General features: G+C 44.1%; 1 protein-coding gene across 4 annotated transcripts in view; it reads right to left on the bottom strand.

The window, feature by feature from the left end:
- Window positions 1-16,486, bottom strand: part of IGF1R (insulin like growth factor 1 receptor) — a 310,288-nt gene that overhangs the window by 172,599 nt on the left and 121,203 nt on the right. The window contains exon 1 of one of the 4 annotated variants that reach the window (XM_086711443.1): window positions 10,526-12,744. The exons of the other annotated variants lie outside the window; for them this stretch is intronic. The gene's annotated coding sequence lies outside the window, so the exon portion shown is untranslated. Of the gene's footprint in view, window positions 1-10,525; window positions 12,745-16,486 lie in introns of those variants that run through there. 4 annotated transcript variants of the gene reach the window in all.

Raw genomic sequence — 16,486 nt, 5'->3', positions numbered from 1 at the left:
TTCTGCCTTAAAAAAAAAAAAAAAAAAAAAAAGGCTGGCCAGCCCGACATCGACCTTATCACCCCCATGGTTCCAAGTGGAAAAAAGCGTCACAGACGCAATTGTACAGCTTAGAACAATGCGTTCTTGTAAACAGCGCGAGGGTTTTTTTTTTCTCTCAAAGATAAATAAAGAAGGCATAACCTAGAAATAATATAACTACTTACGCACAACGAAAAAAGTTGGCAGTCGTGATCGGAGGTAGCCTTAAGGGTTTGCTTGTTTGTCTTTCCATTTTACAGAAAGGTAAATGACTAGGAAAGTGACCTGGAAAAAGTAAGCTAGGAGCTCACGTGTTCACCTTGATCGCCGCCGCGGTCTTCCTTCCGAAATGTAGAAGGCAAAAAGCAAGCAAGCAAGCAAGGAGCCACTGTAAGACTAACTTCTAAGTTAAGAGCTAGAAAAAAATAATATTTAACTGATTACTGAGCACAAAAATTCTTTAATTGCTTTAATCAACTCAACTGCTAGCGGTAACTGCTAAGAAACCACAGACCGTAAACACGAAGCCTACTGCCTTGCCCTGAACCTTGGAGATATCAAGCCAGGAAAGGGGAAAGGGGGAGAGAGAAAATGAGTCTTCTGCAAAGATTCCTGGGGCTGCTTCCGTCCAGCCCCCACCCGGAGCTGGATGGCCTACCTACCGGAGTGCAGGGAAGAGGACAGTCCCTCCCCACCCTCCCCAAGCTGTCAGGGCTCCCTGCCACGGGAGCATCCTCAGGGAGCCCCGGGTGAGGCCGCGCGGTAAACAAACGGTTTGCAGAGTTACACAAACTGCAAAGCCGACATCATTAGGTACATGCAACCAGGGAGAAGATGTCTCTGCAGAGGGAGACCTGCGTTAGATAAATACCTGAGAAACCCTTTAATGGAAGGGACGTACATTACGTGTAAGCAGACACTAGCACCTCCGAGGAAAAGCACGTAGAGTGTGACAGGGCCCAGAGAACAGGAAGAGAGACCATGATGTGGAAGACAATGGAACTTCCCTCTGACCTTTCACTGGCCCCAGCTCTTGACTCAGGGACTGTCCCTCCAGGAAAAATGCCTGTGCCTCCGCATCTAACATCTTCCAGGTCCTCAACATTCCTCTGAACCCTGGGAGGAGAGCAGCCACGGAATCCACGCCGGTGGGCACGTTCCTTTCTGACTTTGGAAGTGGCATACAATCTGATGCTCTCAGATTAAGATGTGTCCATTCGGAGGGGGAATCAAACATTTGTTCCGCACAAAGCCCCTTGATGCAGCAAGGGTGTGGGCAGGCCACCCCAGCATTCTTCACTAATGTATAGCCATCACCAATCCCATTACCAAAAAGAAAACACCTCGGAAGGAAAAAAATACCCTAGCCATCAGCGGACTGTGACCTGAGGATACAGAGGCTAATCTGTCATGAAGCCCAGTGTGCAAACTGAGAATCCCACTGTCCCTCACAAAGATGCAGCCCTGAGAATCATTCCTGTTTTTCTTTGGCCTCCTTCTGGCCTCATCAAATTACATGTTCTCGCACCACAAATGGCCTCCAGGCACATGTACAAAAAAGTACATGGAGCCTATTCAAAAAGCAGAGATATGCCCTTACCAGAGAGTACTAGCTGAGTATTCTAATTCTTTCCTCCTGAGCTGAGCATACCAGATGTACCTGGGGTAAAGGTGAGTGGTCATCTTTTTCAGGATCAACAGATAGAGTGTATTTGATATCTACCCTCTAAGGGTTCAAGGGTTCCACTAAAGGTGTGTGTGGGCGGTGGGGAGGGGGGGGACTACTTAACTATATAAGCTTTGAATTTGGATTGTGAAAGGCAAACCTTTCTAGCCATTTTGCATTTGCTCATACTCCTTCACCTTCTCTTGGATTTAGTCAACCTGAAAATTTCACAATTTTGAGGTGGGTGGTTTTGGGAGCAATAGTATTTGCATTTGTTTGAGGGTGTTTTATTTGGGAGCACCAAGGGGGCACTTTCTACCCAAGCCATGTCAGGTCAGCAAGGAGTGGTGAGGACAGTGACTTAATTCTGCTCCGCAAGCCAGAGAGATGAAGGAAAGGACAAAAAATGGGAGACAGACCTGTGTATCCACATCAAGCTGGAGTCCCCTTGCTGAGGAGCTGGGACAAGGAAACCCTACGCAGGTCCCTCCACCCCCAGGTCTCATGACCACGTACTAACGGGTGCTGACGGATCCCGGGCACTCTTGTGGATATTTAAACCACACTGCAGGCTTAGGGAATGTCATCAACAACCAGAAATAGTGCCATTTCAATCCAGAACCCAGGCTCTGAGCAACCCTCAAGTGGGTGAGAAAGGTAAGGAATGCTCCAGGCAGGATCAGTTCTCCACGACTTAGGAAAAGATTAGGAGGGCAACAAAAGCAGGGAAGGGGTCACATTTCAGAAGTGACTCTCACGGCCCATCTCTCAGACCTTCGATGGTGCAGGCACTTGCTTGATCATCTGGTGACCGGGGAAATGGCCTGGTTCCTGGCCGGAGAACAACGTCCTTCCCCAAACCATTCTAAACTGGCCCTAGGAGTGGATATATACACACAAATCTGGATTATTTTTCCCCAACACAAATAAGAGAGAGGTTTTTTTTTTTTTTTTTTTTTTTTACCATATTAAAAAGGGGCACCTGGGTGGCTCAGTCAGTTAAGCATCCAACTTTGGCTCAGGTTATAATCTCAGGGTCCGTGAGTTCGAGCTCTGTGTCGGGCTCTCTGCTGACAGCTCAGACCCTGGAGACTGCTTCAGATTCTGTGTCTCCCTCTCTCTCTGACCTTCCCCCACTCATGTTCTGTCTCTCTCCGTCTCTCAGAAATGAATAAACATAAAAAAAATTAAAAAAAAAATAGTCGCCATGGAGATCACCCATGTTCTCAGGTCCCACACACTAAGACCAAGGTGCTTCCCTTCAGTGAGCACCTTTCTTTCAAGATCTGTTCAGAAAGGTTGAGAGGTATAAAAAAGATGTTTAACTCTATGGCTAACAAACCACAGAGTAAGAACTATTTGCAACAATGATAATTATTCTCAGTCTTGTCAGATGAGCCAAGGAAACCATGTTGCACCTTCAAGATGCCCTCACCTGGCTCTGTTCTCCTCGCCTTAAACTGGTGTTACCTGGACAGGGCTGCAATGAACAAGACCTCGAGTTAGGTCACATGCTAAAAAATCTAACACTCATCCATACACCTCAGCAATATGCTTCGGATGCCTGCTTAAGGAGGCTGTACTTGCCGAGGCCTACAAGTGCTTGGGATTTCTGGGGCAACCCTGGACCATGCACAGTGACCGAAGAGTAAGAGAACTAGGGTAAATTGAAAAACCAGCCATGATTAGATTAGGCAGCCAACCCACACGTCAGTACACCCAGCCCAGCGACTGGTCACAGAGGTGCACTTTACTTGAAGGAAACCCAATGCCCAGATTCCAGATTTACCATAAAGATCCATTACTGGCCATCTCATATGGTCAGATCTCCTGCCTCTTTCCCTTCCGGCCTGGGGCACAGATCATGCCAGCAGAAGGGAGATCAACACAGGCTGCTGAATATTAACGTTAATAGTATAACGTAGCAGGCTAGACTGCTTTACTCACATCATCTAATTCAATCCTCAAAATACCTTGAAGGGCATTTATTTATTCCCGTAGTACTGACGAGGACTCCAGTCAAGCTCTGTAAAAGCCCTTGGAGCTACAAAGTCTGTTGGATCCCAAACCCCTATAGGACTGATTAACACCATCTCCTATAATTAGTATCCAAATGCACAATTTGCCACCCTTTCCCTGTAAGGACATTATTTTGAACTCTGGATTACCTAGCACTGAAATCTGTGACTATATTCTAGTTGTGCTATTACCTGATGTTCCCAAATTCAGGGCACACACACAACTTTCATGTGCTGCCGTGGAATAGGAAACTGTAACATCTGACAGAAAGAAGGATGAAGAAACTCACAGTTCAAAAAGAATCTGCAAGTACCTGCCTGGGTACATTCAATTCTTGCTACAAAGTAGATATACAGTGTACTGTTTCCAAAAACAGCCTTTACATAAGAAAATTAGATTCAGTTCCTTGTAACAAGATGTCATGCTGATGAGTTGGAGGTTAATTACCAGAAGACAGTAACCAATCAAGGCAAATTTCAGTTGTAAAACTGGGTTTTAAGATTGTAATCATAAAATTACAAGCTACCAGGAACTAGGAACTACTTACCCTGTTTAACTGCTTGCCCCTTTCCAAACACACACACACACACACACACACACACACACACACACGTGTGTGCGTGCGCGTGTATTCTTTTCAGTTTAATCCAAGTCATCAAAAAACTAGACACATTATAAACTTTCAGTTTCAAATGGTAAATGTTTAGAATTATAAAAACTCAGGTAAGGATGTCTATACATTAGACCCCGAACTACAGCAGGGGATTAAGTATGAGTGAAACTAGTGTAAAAAGCTCAACAACATCATTAGTATTTTGGCCAATTCTGATCACCTAGGTTGGTACCTCATCCTGACACTGTTCTTTCTAGAAGTAAAAGGAAAAAAAAAAAAAAAAAAGATTGTCACATATTCTATACTCCCAAATGGGGCAGGATTCCCCTAGGTCTCTTCTGTTTACTGCAATGAGAAGAATGCCAGATCTCTGCACCATGTATAAACTAGTCCCCAAGGTGGAGAAAAACTTCTTATACCTAAAAACTGAATTTAAATGTCATACTGTTTGTGACAGACCAATCATAAAATGTATGTGCACACAGTATGTAAATAACTTCTATCTTAGGAGGAAGGCAGGAGTTTGAGAGAGAGAGAGGTTTAAATATATATATAAGCTGACTTTGTTTTTAATGTTTTTATTTATTTTTGAGGCAGAGAGAGACACAGCATGAGCAGGGGAGGGGCAGAGAGAGAGGGAAACACAGAATCTGAAGCAGGCTCCAGGCTCTGAGCTGTCAGCACAGAGCCCGACGCGGGACTTGAACTCACAGACCACGAGATCATGACCTGAGCTGAAGTCGGACGCTTAACTGACTGAGCCACCCAGGCGCCCCTACATAAGCTGACTTTGTGACAAAAGCACTTTCGGGGAAATAGCAACAGTATGCTCCACAAAATTCACCAAGTGGTTCCTCATAAAAACAACAGGAGTTTACATCACCTGAACATACAGGAACTTCTTTAGACTAGATTAAAATTAAATGCCATCACAGGGTGGTAAGGCAGTTATTGGTACTATCCAGTACAGGAAAAAGTTTTGAAACAGAACTACACTTTATCTTTAAGAAACAGAAGGTTGCATTTCAGCTTAAAGTTAAAAAAACAAACAAACATGGAAACCCTTCTTAACATCATGAACAAGGCAAGAAAGTTTCCTATCACTGCACTTATTCAGCTACTGCAATAAGGCAAGAAAAGGAAAAAAAGATTGGAAAGAAAGAAATAAAACTGTCCTTATTTGCAGATGGCATTGTTTATGTATAAAATCCTGAGAAATTCAGGGGCGCCTGGGTGGTTCAGTCGGTTGAGCATCCAACCTCAGCTCAGGTCATGATCTTACAGTTTGTGGGTTCGAGCCCCGCATCGGGCTCTGTGCTGACAGCTAGGAACCTGGAACCTGCTTTGGATTCTGTGTCCCCCTCTCTCTGCCCCTCCCCCACTCAAGCTCTGTCTCTGTCAAAAATAAATAAACATTAAAAAAAATTTTTTTTTAAATCCTAAGAAATTATCCCAAAAAACTAGTGAGTTCAACAAGTTGTATCTTCATATACTAGCAATGAACAACAACAACAACAACAACAAACTAAATACTTAGGTATTAACTCCAACAAACATATACAGGACACGTATGTTGAAAACTACAAAATGCTCATGAAAGAATTCGAAGACGAGCTAAAAGAAGCGGAGAGGCACCATATTCAAAGAATAAAAGATTCAACCTCCTCAAGATATCAACTCTCCCCGCACAACTTATATACAGATTTACTGCCATTCCTAAGCAAAATGCCAGTGTGGTATTTAAAAAAAAAAAAAAAAAAAATTTAATGTTTATTTGTTTTTAAGAGACAGAGAGAGACAGAGTACAAGTGGGGGAGGGGCAGAAAGAGAATGAGATACAGAATTTGAAGCATGCTCCAGGCTCTGAGCCGTCAGCATAGAGCCCAATGTGGGGCTTGAACCCACAAACCGTTGAGATCATGAGCTGAGCTGAAGTCTAGTGCTTAACCGACTGAACCACCCAGGTGCCCTGCCAGTGTGGTATTTTAAAACGCAGACATGTTTATTCAAAAATTTACACTGAAAGACAAAGGACTATAATAGTTAAAACAATTTTGAAAAAGAAGAATGAAGTGGGAGGAATCAGTTTACCTGATTTCAAAATTTACTACTCAGTTACACTAACGAAAACTGTGTGAAACAGATCAACGGAATAGACCCACACAAATTTAGGCATGACTAATTTTTGACACAGGTGCCAAAGCGATTCGATGTAGGAATGATAGCTTTAACTAAAAATGATGCCGAAGTAGACAACCCCAGGCAAACACAAAAACAAAAACACTTCAACCTAAGTCTTATGCCTAACAAAAAAATTAACTCAAAATGGCTCATGGACTTAAATAGAAAACATAACGCTATAAATCTTTTCGGAAAAAAAATAAAAGAAAATCTTTGGGGGCTAGCACTAGGGAGAGTTCTTAGGCTAGACATCAAAAGCGTATACCATAAAAGGAAAACTGATAAGATTTCCAATTTAAATAAATAAAACTTAAACAAAATTCAATAAAACTTAAAACTTTTGCTTGGCACAAGACTTTATTAAAAAGATGAAAAGACTAGCTACAGACTGGGAGAACATGTTTATAACACATATATCCAACAAAGGACTAGTCTCTGCAATGAAAGAGCACTGAAAATTCAACATTAAAAAAAAACAACGCAACCAGAAAATCAGCAAAAGACACGAATAGGTGCTTCACCAATGAGGATATACAGAGAGCAAATAAACACCTGCAAAGGTGTTCAACATCATCAGCCATCAGGGAAATGCAAATTAAAACCACGATGAGATATCAGTCCATATCTATCAGAATAGGCTAAAATAAAAAACAGTGATGATACCAAATGCTGGCAAGGATGTGGAGAAGGTGGGTCATTCACACATTGTTGGTAGTTATGTAAAATGGAAAACAGTTTGGCAATTTCTTAAAAAATTAAATATGCATCTAGTATATTACCTAGCAATTGCACTCCTGGGCACTTTCCCCCGAGAAATAAAAACTGACATTCGTGCAAAAACCTATACATGAATGTTTATAGCAACTTTTTTTTTTTTTAACAGCCAAAAACTGGAAACAATCCAGATGCTCTTCATGGGATGAACAGTTAAATAAACAGTGGTAAATCCTTACTATGGAATACTATTCAGGAATAAAAAGGAACATATAGCAGCCTGGATGAATCTGGAAAATTAGGCTGAGGGGGAAAAAAGCCAATCCCCAAAGTTACATATTATAATTCCACTTAAAGAACATACTTAAAATGACAACATTTTAGAGATGGAGAGGAGAATACTTGTAACCCGGGTTAAGGAAGGAGCAGGGGGGGAGGGAAGTGGAGCAGCTTATAAAAGGGCAATAGGAGATACCCTTGTATGAGGAAAACGTTCTGTATTTTGGTTGTACCCATGTCAATATCCTGCTTGTGATGCTGTAACACAGTTTCACAAAATATTACTATTGGGGAAAGTGTGCACGGGAGCTCTCTGTGTTATTTCTTCTAATCACATGTGAATCTACAATTACCTCAAAATAAAAAAAAAATTTAATGGAAAAAGTCTTTCAACAAATAAGTTAACTTGCAATCGTCCAGCAGCCTAGGCAGACAAACGACTTCTTGCAAATCACATCATTTCCTGATTGATGTAGGCCGTCCAGATGTAAAACATATTCTGTCCATGCATTACCACTTCATCAAGAAGTCACAGCTCCAAAGAGGTTAATTTTTAAGCCTCTATTTAGAAATCCCATCTTTAAGCTAAATTGCATTTGTAGCAAAAGGACCATTTCAGTTATAATAGTTTAGGATTATATATTATGAAAACAATAAACTAAAGGGGTAGCTCAAAAAACAAGCAATCACAGTAATTAGCACAAAAGAATTTCTGAGCCGATTATTGAGCAACTTTCTGAAGAAAGAAGACTATTTTAAACTAAAAGAATGCATACCCAAGACATGTTTATGGCAGGGTTATTTGTAATACTAAAAAATTGAAAACAATCTAACTGCCTAATTTGGAATGATTAAAGAAATTTTGCCCATCATTCTAGCATTATGCAATGGTTAAAAATAACAAGGTAGATCCATATGGACTGATAGTGAATAAATAATAATTAAGGTAAGTTATTAAGCTGAAAAAAGGTATAGAACAATGCAAAAGAATGATCCCATTAACACTATATAGTTTAAAACTACAGATTAGAGGGGCGCCTGGGTGGCGCAGTCGGTTAAGCGTCCGACTTCAGCCAGGTCACGATCTCGCGGTCCGTGAGTTCGAGCCCCGCGTCAGGCTCTGGGCTGATGGCTCGGAGCCTGGAGCCTGTTTCCGATTCTGTGTCTCCCTCTCTCTCTGCCCCTCCCCCGTTCATGCTCTGTCTCTCTCTGTCCCAAAAATAAATAAAAACGTTGAAAAAAAAAACTACAGATTAGAATATGTGCATACATGATGTAAATGAGGGAATGTTTTCAAAGTTATTTGTAATAAAGACTTGAAGGGGAAAGGGATAGTGAATTGGATGGGTGAAGGAGGAATGGCTTTATGCTAAAGACAATGAAAAAGGTATTCTTGGGTCGCCTGGGTGGCTCAGTTGGTTAAGTATCAGACTTTGGCTCAGGTCAAGATCTCATAGTTTGTGAGTTGAAGCCCTGAGTTGGGCTCTGCACTGACAGTGCAGAGCCTGCCTGGGATTTTTTCTCTCTCCCTCTGTCTCTGCCCCTCCCCTACTTGATCTCTCTCTCTCTCTCTCTCTCTCTCTGTCTGTCTCAAAATAAATAAACTTTAAAAAAATATATTCTTATTGTAAGAAAAAAAAACAAACCCAATCAATCACAACACATAAAAATTTAGATGTCTATCAACTCTGATTAAAATAACATGTGTTAAGGGGCAACTGGGTGGCTCAGTTGGTTAAGTGTCCAACTTCGGCTCAAGTCATGATCTCACAGCTCGTGGGTTCAAGCCCTGCATTGGACTCTCTGCTGACAGCTCAGAGCCTGGAGCCTGCTTCAGATTCTGTGTCTCCCTCTCTCTCTGCCCCTCCCCCACTTGTGCACTGTCTCTCTCTCTCTCTCTCAAATACAAACAAACATTTCAAAACATTAAAAAAAATAAGATGTATTTTCCACATAATTCAACTGAGTTTAAAAAAAAAGTTACTTCCTTTCATATCATCCCCAAAAGCACAGATTCAGGTTTTAATCCAAATCTGTCACTGAATTGTTCCTTCTTTAAAAAATTTTTTTTTGAATGTTTTATTTATTTGAGAGAGAGACACACAGAATCCGAAGCAGGTTCCAGGCTCCCAGCTGTCAGCACAGAGCCTGATGCGGGGCTCGAACTCACGAGCTGTGAGATCATGACCCAAGCCAAAGTCAGTCGCCCAACCAACTGAACCACCCAGGGACCCCTGAATTGTTCCTTTTTAAAAAGTGAGTAGATCAGGGGCTCTCAAACTCCAGTCTTTCCAGGAATCCTGTGTTTTAACAGGAAAGTTATTTGCTCCCATAGATTTGAAACATGCGGGTTAAAGCAGACACAGGAAGGGAATATAGTGATCAACCTTTCATTTGGCTAGTGCATGAAAAGATGCTCCGTGCATTTCAGAGTTTGAGAAATTCTGAACTTGACCCCCTTGCCTTTGCAATATCCCAAAGTTGTCCATATTATCCATCAAGTTGACAAAGACAGGCAAGCGACCCAACATGGCCTGTGCACCTGGCGCAATGAGAGCGTGGGGCACTCTTCCACATATAAGGCACATGTGACGTGCATATGCAAACAGGAGCTGTAAAATCTGCAAGGTATGCAAAATTCCAAGTGGTTTAAATATTTGCTCCACAATCTTGTTTATACTATTAATTTACCAACACAGATTAAAAGCGATTAACTCATCATTTCAATTCAGAAAGGATTTGATAAACAGTAAAAATACAGCCAAGTACTACCTTACAAAAGTTCAGTGAAGTAAATCTAAGCTGAAAACCGAGAAACTGGGTTCCCACATGTTATAAGCAGAGTCTGTACCAGTTACTTGGTAGTTCTCCATAAAAGGTAAAAATCTTCTAATGGATTGAAGTATAATCTGAAGTGGAACATTAGTAATTTTCAGGGGACATTTAGTTCTAGTGAAAGTGATCAGACTAGCCCCCTACATACCAACCCCAATTTATCCCTTTTTTTCCAAAAATTTAAAAATGTGTCTCACCTGATGAATCTTCAAGATAAACTTTAGAATCACTTTATCAAAGTCCAAACAAATTGTAGAAGCAGGAAAATTGTTTTTAAATTATAAATCCATTTGGGAAAGAGTGACATTGGTAATCGTCTAGCTTTCCATCCTGGAAAAATGACATTTAATTTTATTTGAATCTTCTTTTCTGTATTTATCAGTAAGATAGTGTACATTTTCCATAAATACGTCCTGCACATGTCCTATTAGAGTTATTCCTTGTTATCTAGATTATATAATTAAAGAGAAACGCAGGGTTATTAATTCCAAATATATTAAGCAATTCAATTAAGTTATCCATCTGAACCTTAAGGGGATCCTTCAGGAGCTAACCTGCCTGAATGAATTGTGAGGAATGATTTGTAATTAGCATGTTAATTTCACCTGTAAATAGGAAATTATGAAACTCTTCAAGGTACTTAAAAGAGTTCTATCAAGTAGGCTCCATATTCACCTTACAGTCTTATTTACTGGATTAATTTACACTATCCAGAATTATTAAATCTGATAATACATTGCAGAAACACCTAGAATAGTGTCTGACACACCAAGATAGATATTCAGTAAATATGAATGTTTTGCTGCTGTGACGTAGAGAAAAATGCCCACTGGCTCCATTCTTATGGCCACTAACTTTGAATAGATGGTGTTAAAGTGTAGGAGTGTCCTCTGCAAAGAGCCCACGGCACCCCCTGTCTGGAGGCTGTCCTGTGGGGAGGCAAGGCTCTCCAGAGGACAGCCCCATAGAGCTGTGTGCAGGTGACTCACAACAGCAGGACATCCCCAAGCCAGAGGACTCGGTGAGCCTTTTAATGATCACAACAGCCCAAGGAACTCCAGATCCCCGTGCAGACATGCCCACTGAGGCCTGGAAGGAAGATTCCACCGCTCATTAACTCATCTCTGACCTTTCTTCGCTCAGGCTCTCTCTGTCCATCTCCCCCCTCTGCTCCGTCAGGACTTCCCGACAGACAGGCAGCCTGCTCACGTGTTCCCTCTACTGGAAGGAAGGCTGTCCTTCCCAGAGTTGCGGTAGCCCCAGCCTCGGCGACCATGGAGGTCTCCCTCCTCCATAAACAAGCCCGCTGCGACGTTATTGCCGCGTCGGACTCCGGAGAAAGGGCTGGTATTTTTAAATGAGAGTTCTGCATCAGGCAAGAGTGGGAGATGTGTCGCTCAAGGGGATAAAATCTCAGAGTGGTTACCCGACACTTACAAAGTCGTCAAGGCCTCTGACTAGCTGTGTCACTAGAGCAACTTACGTACTTCAACCTCTCCCTGGCTCAGTTTCTTCATCTGTAAAATGGGCGTGGCCATAACATACCTAATGAGGTTGAGGGTTAAAGAAATTAATATTTTTGAAGCGCTTGTGTTGGTACCTAGCACAGAGCAGTGCTCTGTAACTATTTCTTGAATGAATGAGATCAAGTAAGCAAAAGTCTACCCTAAACTTAAGAGGTGTTTTTTTTTTTAAGTCAGTCAAAATTTTAAAAAGCTAAATTTTAGATCCCACCACATTTTACAGGTCATTACTAAACATGGGTGCTGCTATCATTCACTTGTGCTGGATTACATAACACACAAAAAAACTTATTCTCCTGGGAATTTCCAGAACTCTGTAGCACAGCCAAGATACGCTGACCTTGAATACATTGTTCTTGAACAAAGTGGATGTGCTGAACACTGAACTGATGTTACTGCTTCGTACCTAGCACACGACGCTGAATGCTCTCACGCTCAATTATCTGACAGTGATGTTAGTATGTAAGAATAATACATAATTTTTAATCTTATTTAAAATGTATTATGCACTCCCAGAGCACTTACAAGGAACTACTCTTTTGCTCCTCAGGGTTTGCTATCTGTTCATCAGCAGAAAGACAGCTGGTTTGGGGCTCCTGGTGGGTTTTTCCATTGTTTTCAAAAGACAGAGAACTACCCACACGGTAACTTACAGCGATGCTACAGTGATCAGTCACTGAAAATCACACAGAAAAGGTTGCCGCCCGAGATCCAACTCCGGCAGCTCCCGCTGCAGGGCTGCTAGGGGGCTTCTGCTAGGTCCCTGGGAAGGTGGCTCCGTGCGGAACAGATGTGCAAGGGAACACTGTTGGTCAGACGAAAACAGCCTCACTTCCTTCCTCCACTAAAAGGACCCCTGAGGTCGAGGGGAGCTGGCCAGAGTCACATGGCCAATCAGAGGTTGGCCTCTGGGGTCGAGGGGAGCTGGCCAGAGTCACATGGCCAATCAGAGACCAGTGTACGTCTACCCAGCCCAGAGCCACCCCCACCCTGCTTCCCTGGAAAGCGTCCTTCCTAATGTCAAGGAGCCTTTGGACTTGAGAGAGTCTAAGAGCCTCTGTGCCCAGTGGGCGTCTGCATCATTCGGCTAAATAAATCACAGCCCCTGTCGGGGCCTCAGTCTTCTCACCTGTAAAGTGGAGGCGTGGGATCGAAAGATGGCTGCCAACAGGAGTGCAGGTCATGAATGATGCAGAAATAAAATGAGACACCATAAACTAATAAGCTAAGTGCACAGCTTTGTGTCAAGGATTATGAGAAAGGAGCAGAGGCATCCAGACAGGGTTTCCAAATAATAAAACGGAAGTCGATAAAGACAGACTGAACAAGTCTTACACCTTCTCCATTTCCCACCGGAGTGAGGACAGCAAAGATGTGGTTGCAGCATGGCGGTGAGCTTGGCAGATACCTCTCTCCAGCAGCCTTCAGGCACAGCTGATGGTGCTGCCCACGGATCCCCGCTTGTGTCCACAGGTCAGGGGTATAACTGACCACCTCTGCTCTGTTTTCCTCCCACAGACTAGTCCAGACCCTGGTCTCATTAAGCTCTGCACTGTCACTGCTGAATGCCCCACCTGGTAGTGGCAGGTGCCCAATAACTGAAAATACCCCTCCCATCCCCAACCCACACACACTCGGAAATAGCATCCGTGGGTCTTAATACTGTGAGGTGCTACTTTCCTCTCCCCTGTTCCCCAGTCCATTCATCCAGAGCCTACTGTGAGAGTCTCTGCGTGGGACCCTAACAGTGAACACAGGCGACTTTTTGGAAAAATAATGCAGCGGCCCCAAGCTGCTTCTCTCCGCATCCAGCATGACTATCGGCAGCTCTGTCTTGCATCTGCGTTCTTCTCTCTTCCTTAAAAGGCTAGCCTCTCCATTCGTTGTCAGGATTTGCTTGCCTAGCCCCTGTGCTGGCCACAGTGTCCTCCATGACTTTGGAGAGCTCCCACAATACACACCACTCCTTAGCTGCTCTATCTATCACTGACATGCAGCCTGGAATGCCAGAACCACCTGCACCCTTGAGAATCGTCTCTGGCCACCATTCCTTCCTCAGATAGGACACTAAAGCCTCCTGACATGGGCTATGAGGCTGTGTCCTTGACCAACACTTTGCTTCATAAGGGTCTCCGCTGTGCCCCGCTCTCCCGCCACCTTTGCCAAACTCCCAAACCCTGCAATGAATTCAAGGCATGTTTTTCCCTCTTTGGAAGGTTATAACTAACAGCCCCGAAACTTTGAACTTGGAAAGCGCATGCATCTACTATACTAAGTTCCAGAGTCACGTGAATTAAGGGATGGTCCACCAAAAACAAACCACACTGAGCAGCTCAAAGGAATGACTGCATTTGGGACAAGTGCAACATCCAAATGAAGGCCGTGATTAGGAATTGAGTATGCTTCAGAACGCCCCGCCCCTCCGACCCCCGACCCCTGCGGTGACACACGTGGGCTGACGCGGTATCTAAGCACACCCCGGGAAGCAGACCGCAGCCCTCCCTGGCGCCCAGTGATTACAGGGCAAGGCTGAACGCAGCAGCAAGAACTGAGAAACAAAGCCTTCTGTGAAACCAGAAACCGCACAAGGTCACAGAAACAGCAAGAACTTGTAAATCCCGAAAGCCCTTCGGTAAGGAATTTTCCTAAGCACCTGTGTCCAGTGCTGAATCAACGGCAGGCTTGACACATACCTGAGTGTGACAGGAACGCAAATCCAGCCACCCCACCAGAAAGACCATTCAAGGTCACGGGTGTTTAAGATGTGCGTCCCACAAAGCCTTAGCAGAATCGCATCCAGACAGCGAGCAAACCACCACTCTGAGAACTTGCCTGTGACACGACAGACCACATCCTTGCTCACTCATGTGGCCTCAGGTGAGTCAAGGGAGGTTAGGGTGGATCAGCACTGATGACAGGTGACCAGGCGGCCTGTGCACACACTTTGGCTCTGCAGAGCCCCTGCCTCAACCCAGGGGGGCGGCTGAAGAGGCTCTTACAGTAATGCTTACAAAACCCAGCACTTAGAAGGCAACTCTGCTAATAACCAATAAGCCCCCTTTTTAGAAAAAGAAATACAATCTCTCCTGCCCCACCCGCCCGCCCTTCAGGAGTTTAAGGAAAATCACCGCAAGGAGAAAACCAAAGTCGGTCAAAAGCAGCTTAAAGGATGTGCAATTACGTGTGATTTAGAAAGTCTATGTATGATTAAAGCCAGAAAGAAGGCTGTGTACTTGGCACAAGCCCAGCAACATATTTAAGCAAATACTCTTTCAACCCTCAGGAGCGCCCTTCCTCCCACAACACACCTCCCTAATTCGCAGATTTGCTCAACCGGCCAGTGGTTCCCCAGGTGCGCTCCAGGCCCAGCAGTAGTAGCAGCAGCAGGGGCGCAGGAGAAGAACTTGTCAGAAGATGTGCTGAGGGGCACCTGGGTGGCTCAGTCGGTTGAGCGTCCGACTTCGGCTCAGGTCATGAGTTCGTGAGTTCGAGCCCTGCGTTGGGCTCTGTGCTGACAGCTTGGAGCCTGGAACCTGTTTGGGATTCTGTGTCTCCCTCTCTCTGCCCCTCTCCCGTTCACACTCTCTCTCAAAAATAAACCAACATTAAAAAATACGTATTTTTTTTTTTTTTATTTAAAAAAGATGTGCTGAGTCAGAAACCCTGAAGGGAAGGCCAGTCAGGTGAGTTCTCAGCAAGTCCCCCAGGGGTTCCGGTCTGTGGTCCTTCAGCTGCTGACCCCTGGCCAAGCTTCAGCTGGGGCTCAGCAGGCGTCCCACTCTCCCTCACAGCCTCAGAGCAGGCAGAAGACCCCTCCCTCGGGGCTCCCCCAACAAGTGGGGCCTTGGGACAGCCCACAGGTGGCTGCAGTGGCAGTGGTGACAGGAGACCCAGGCTGAGACATGAAGAGAGGCGGTCCCTGAACTCGTCTGCACGTGGCACTTGCCTGGGAGCTTTAAAAATACCCAAGGCCATCAGGGAAACGCAAATCAAAGCCGCAAGGAGATAATCATCACCCCCACATCTGTCTGAATGGCTGGAATCACAAGACAAAAGACAGGAAGGGTTGCCAGGCTGTGAAGGAGAGGGAACCCTCACGCACTGTTGGTGGGGATACAAACTGGCACAGCCACCACAGAAAACAGCACCAAGGTTCCTCAGAAGTTAACACTGGAACCACCATGTGAATCATCAATCCCACATCTCGGTCTACACCCAAGGAAAATGAAATCATTATCTCAAAGACATAGCTGCCCTCTCATGTTCACCGCAGCATTAGTCACGATGGACAAGATACGGGGACAACCTAAGTATCCGCTGATGGATGAACGGATGCAGAAAATATGATATGTGCATCGTGTGTGTCTCACCCCCCTACACACAATAATGAAATACTATTTGGTCACAAAAAAGGAAATCCTGCCATGCATGACAATGTGGATGAATCTGAAGGTCATTGTGTTAAATAAATCAAGCCAGATAAAGCTTACAGAAAGCCAACAACTGCAGGGGTCACTTACACGTAGAATCTGAAATAAAATGTCAAACTCAAGAAACAGATGGCAGAATGGTGGTTGCCACAGTCTGGGCAGAGGGATGGGGGAGCCAGGAGTGCGGAGAGGCTGGCAAAAGGGT

The sequence above is a fragment of the Puma concolor genome, chromosome B3 (assembly GCF_028749965.1).
Source record: "Puma concolor isolate L17-30 chromosome B3, mPumCon1.1.hap2, whole genome shotgun sequence".
Taxonomy (NCBI): domain Eukaryota; kingdom Metazoa; phylum Chordata; class Mammalia; order Carnivora; family Felidae; genus Puma; species Puma concolor.
Note: the sequence above shows the minus strand (reverse complement) of the source record. Positions and strands in the feature narration are given on the sequence as shown.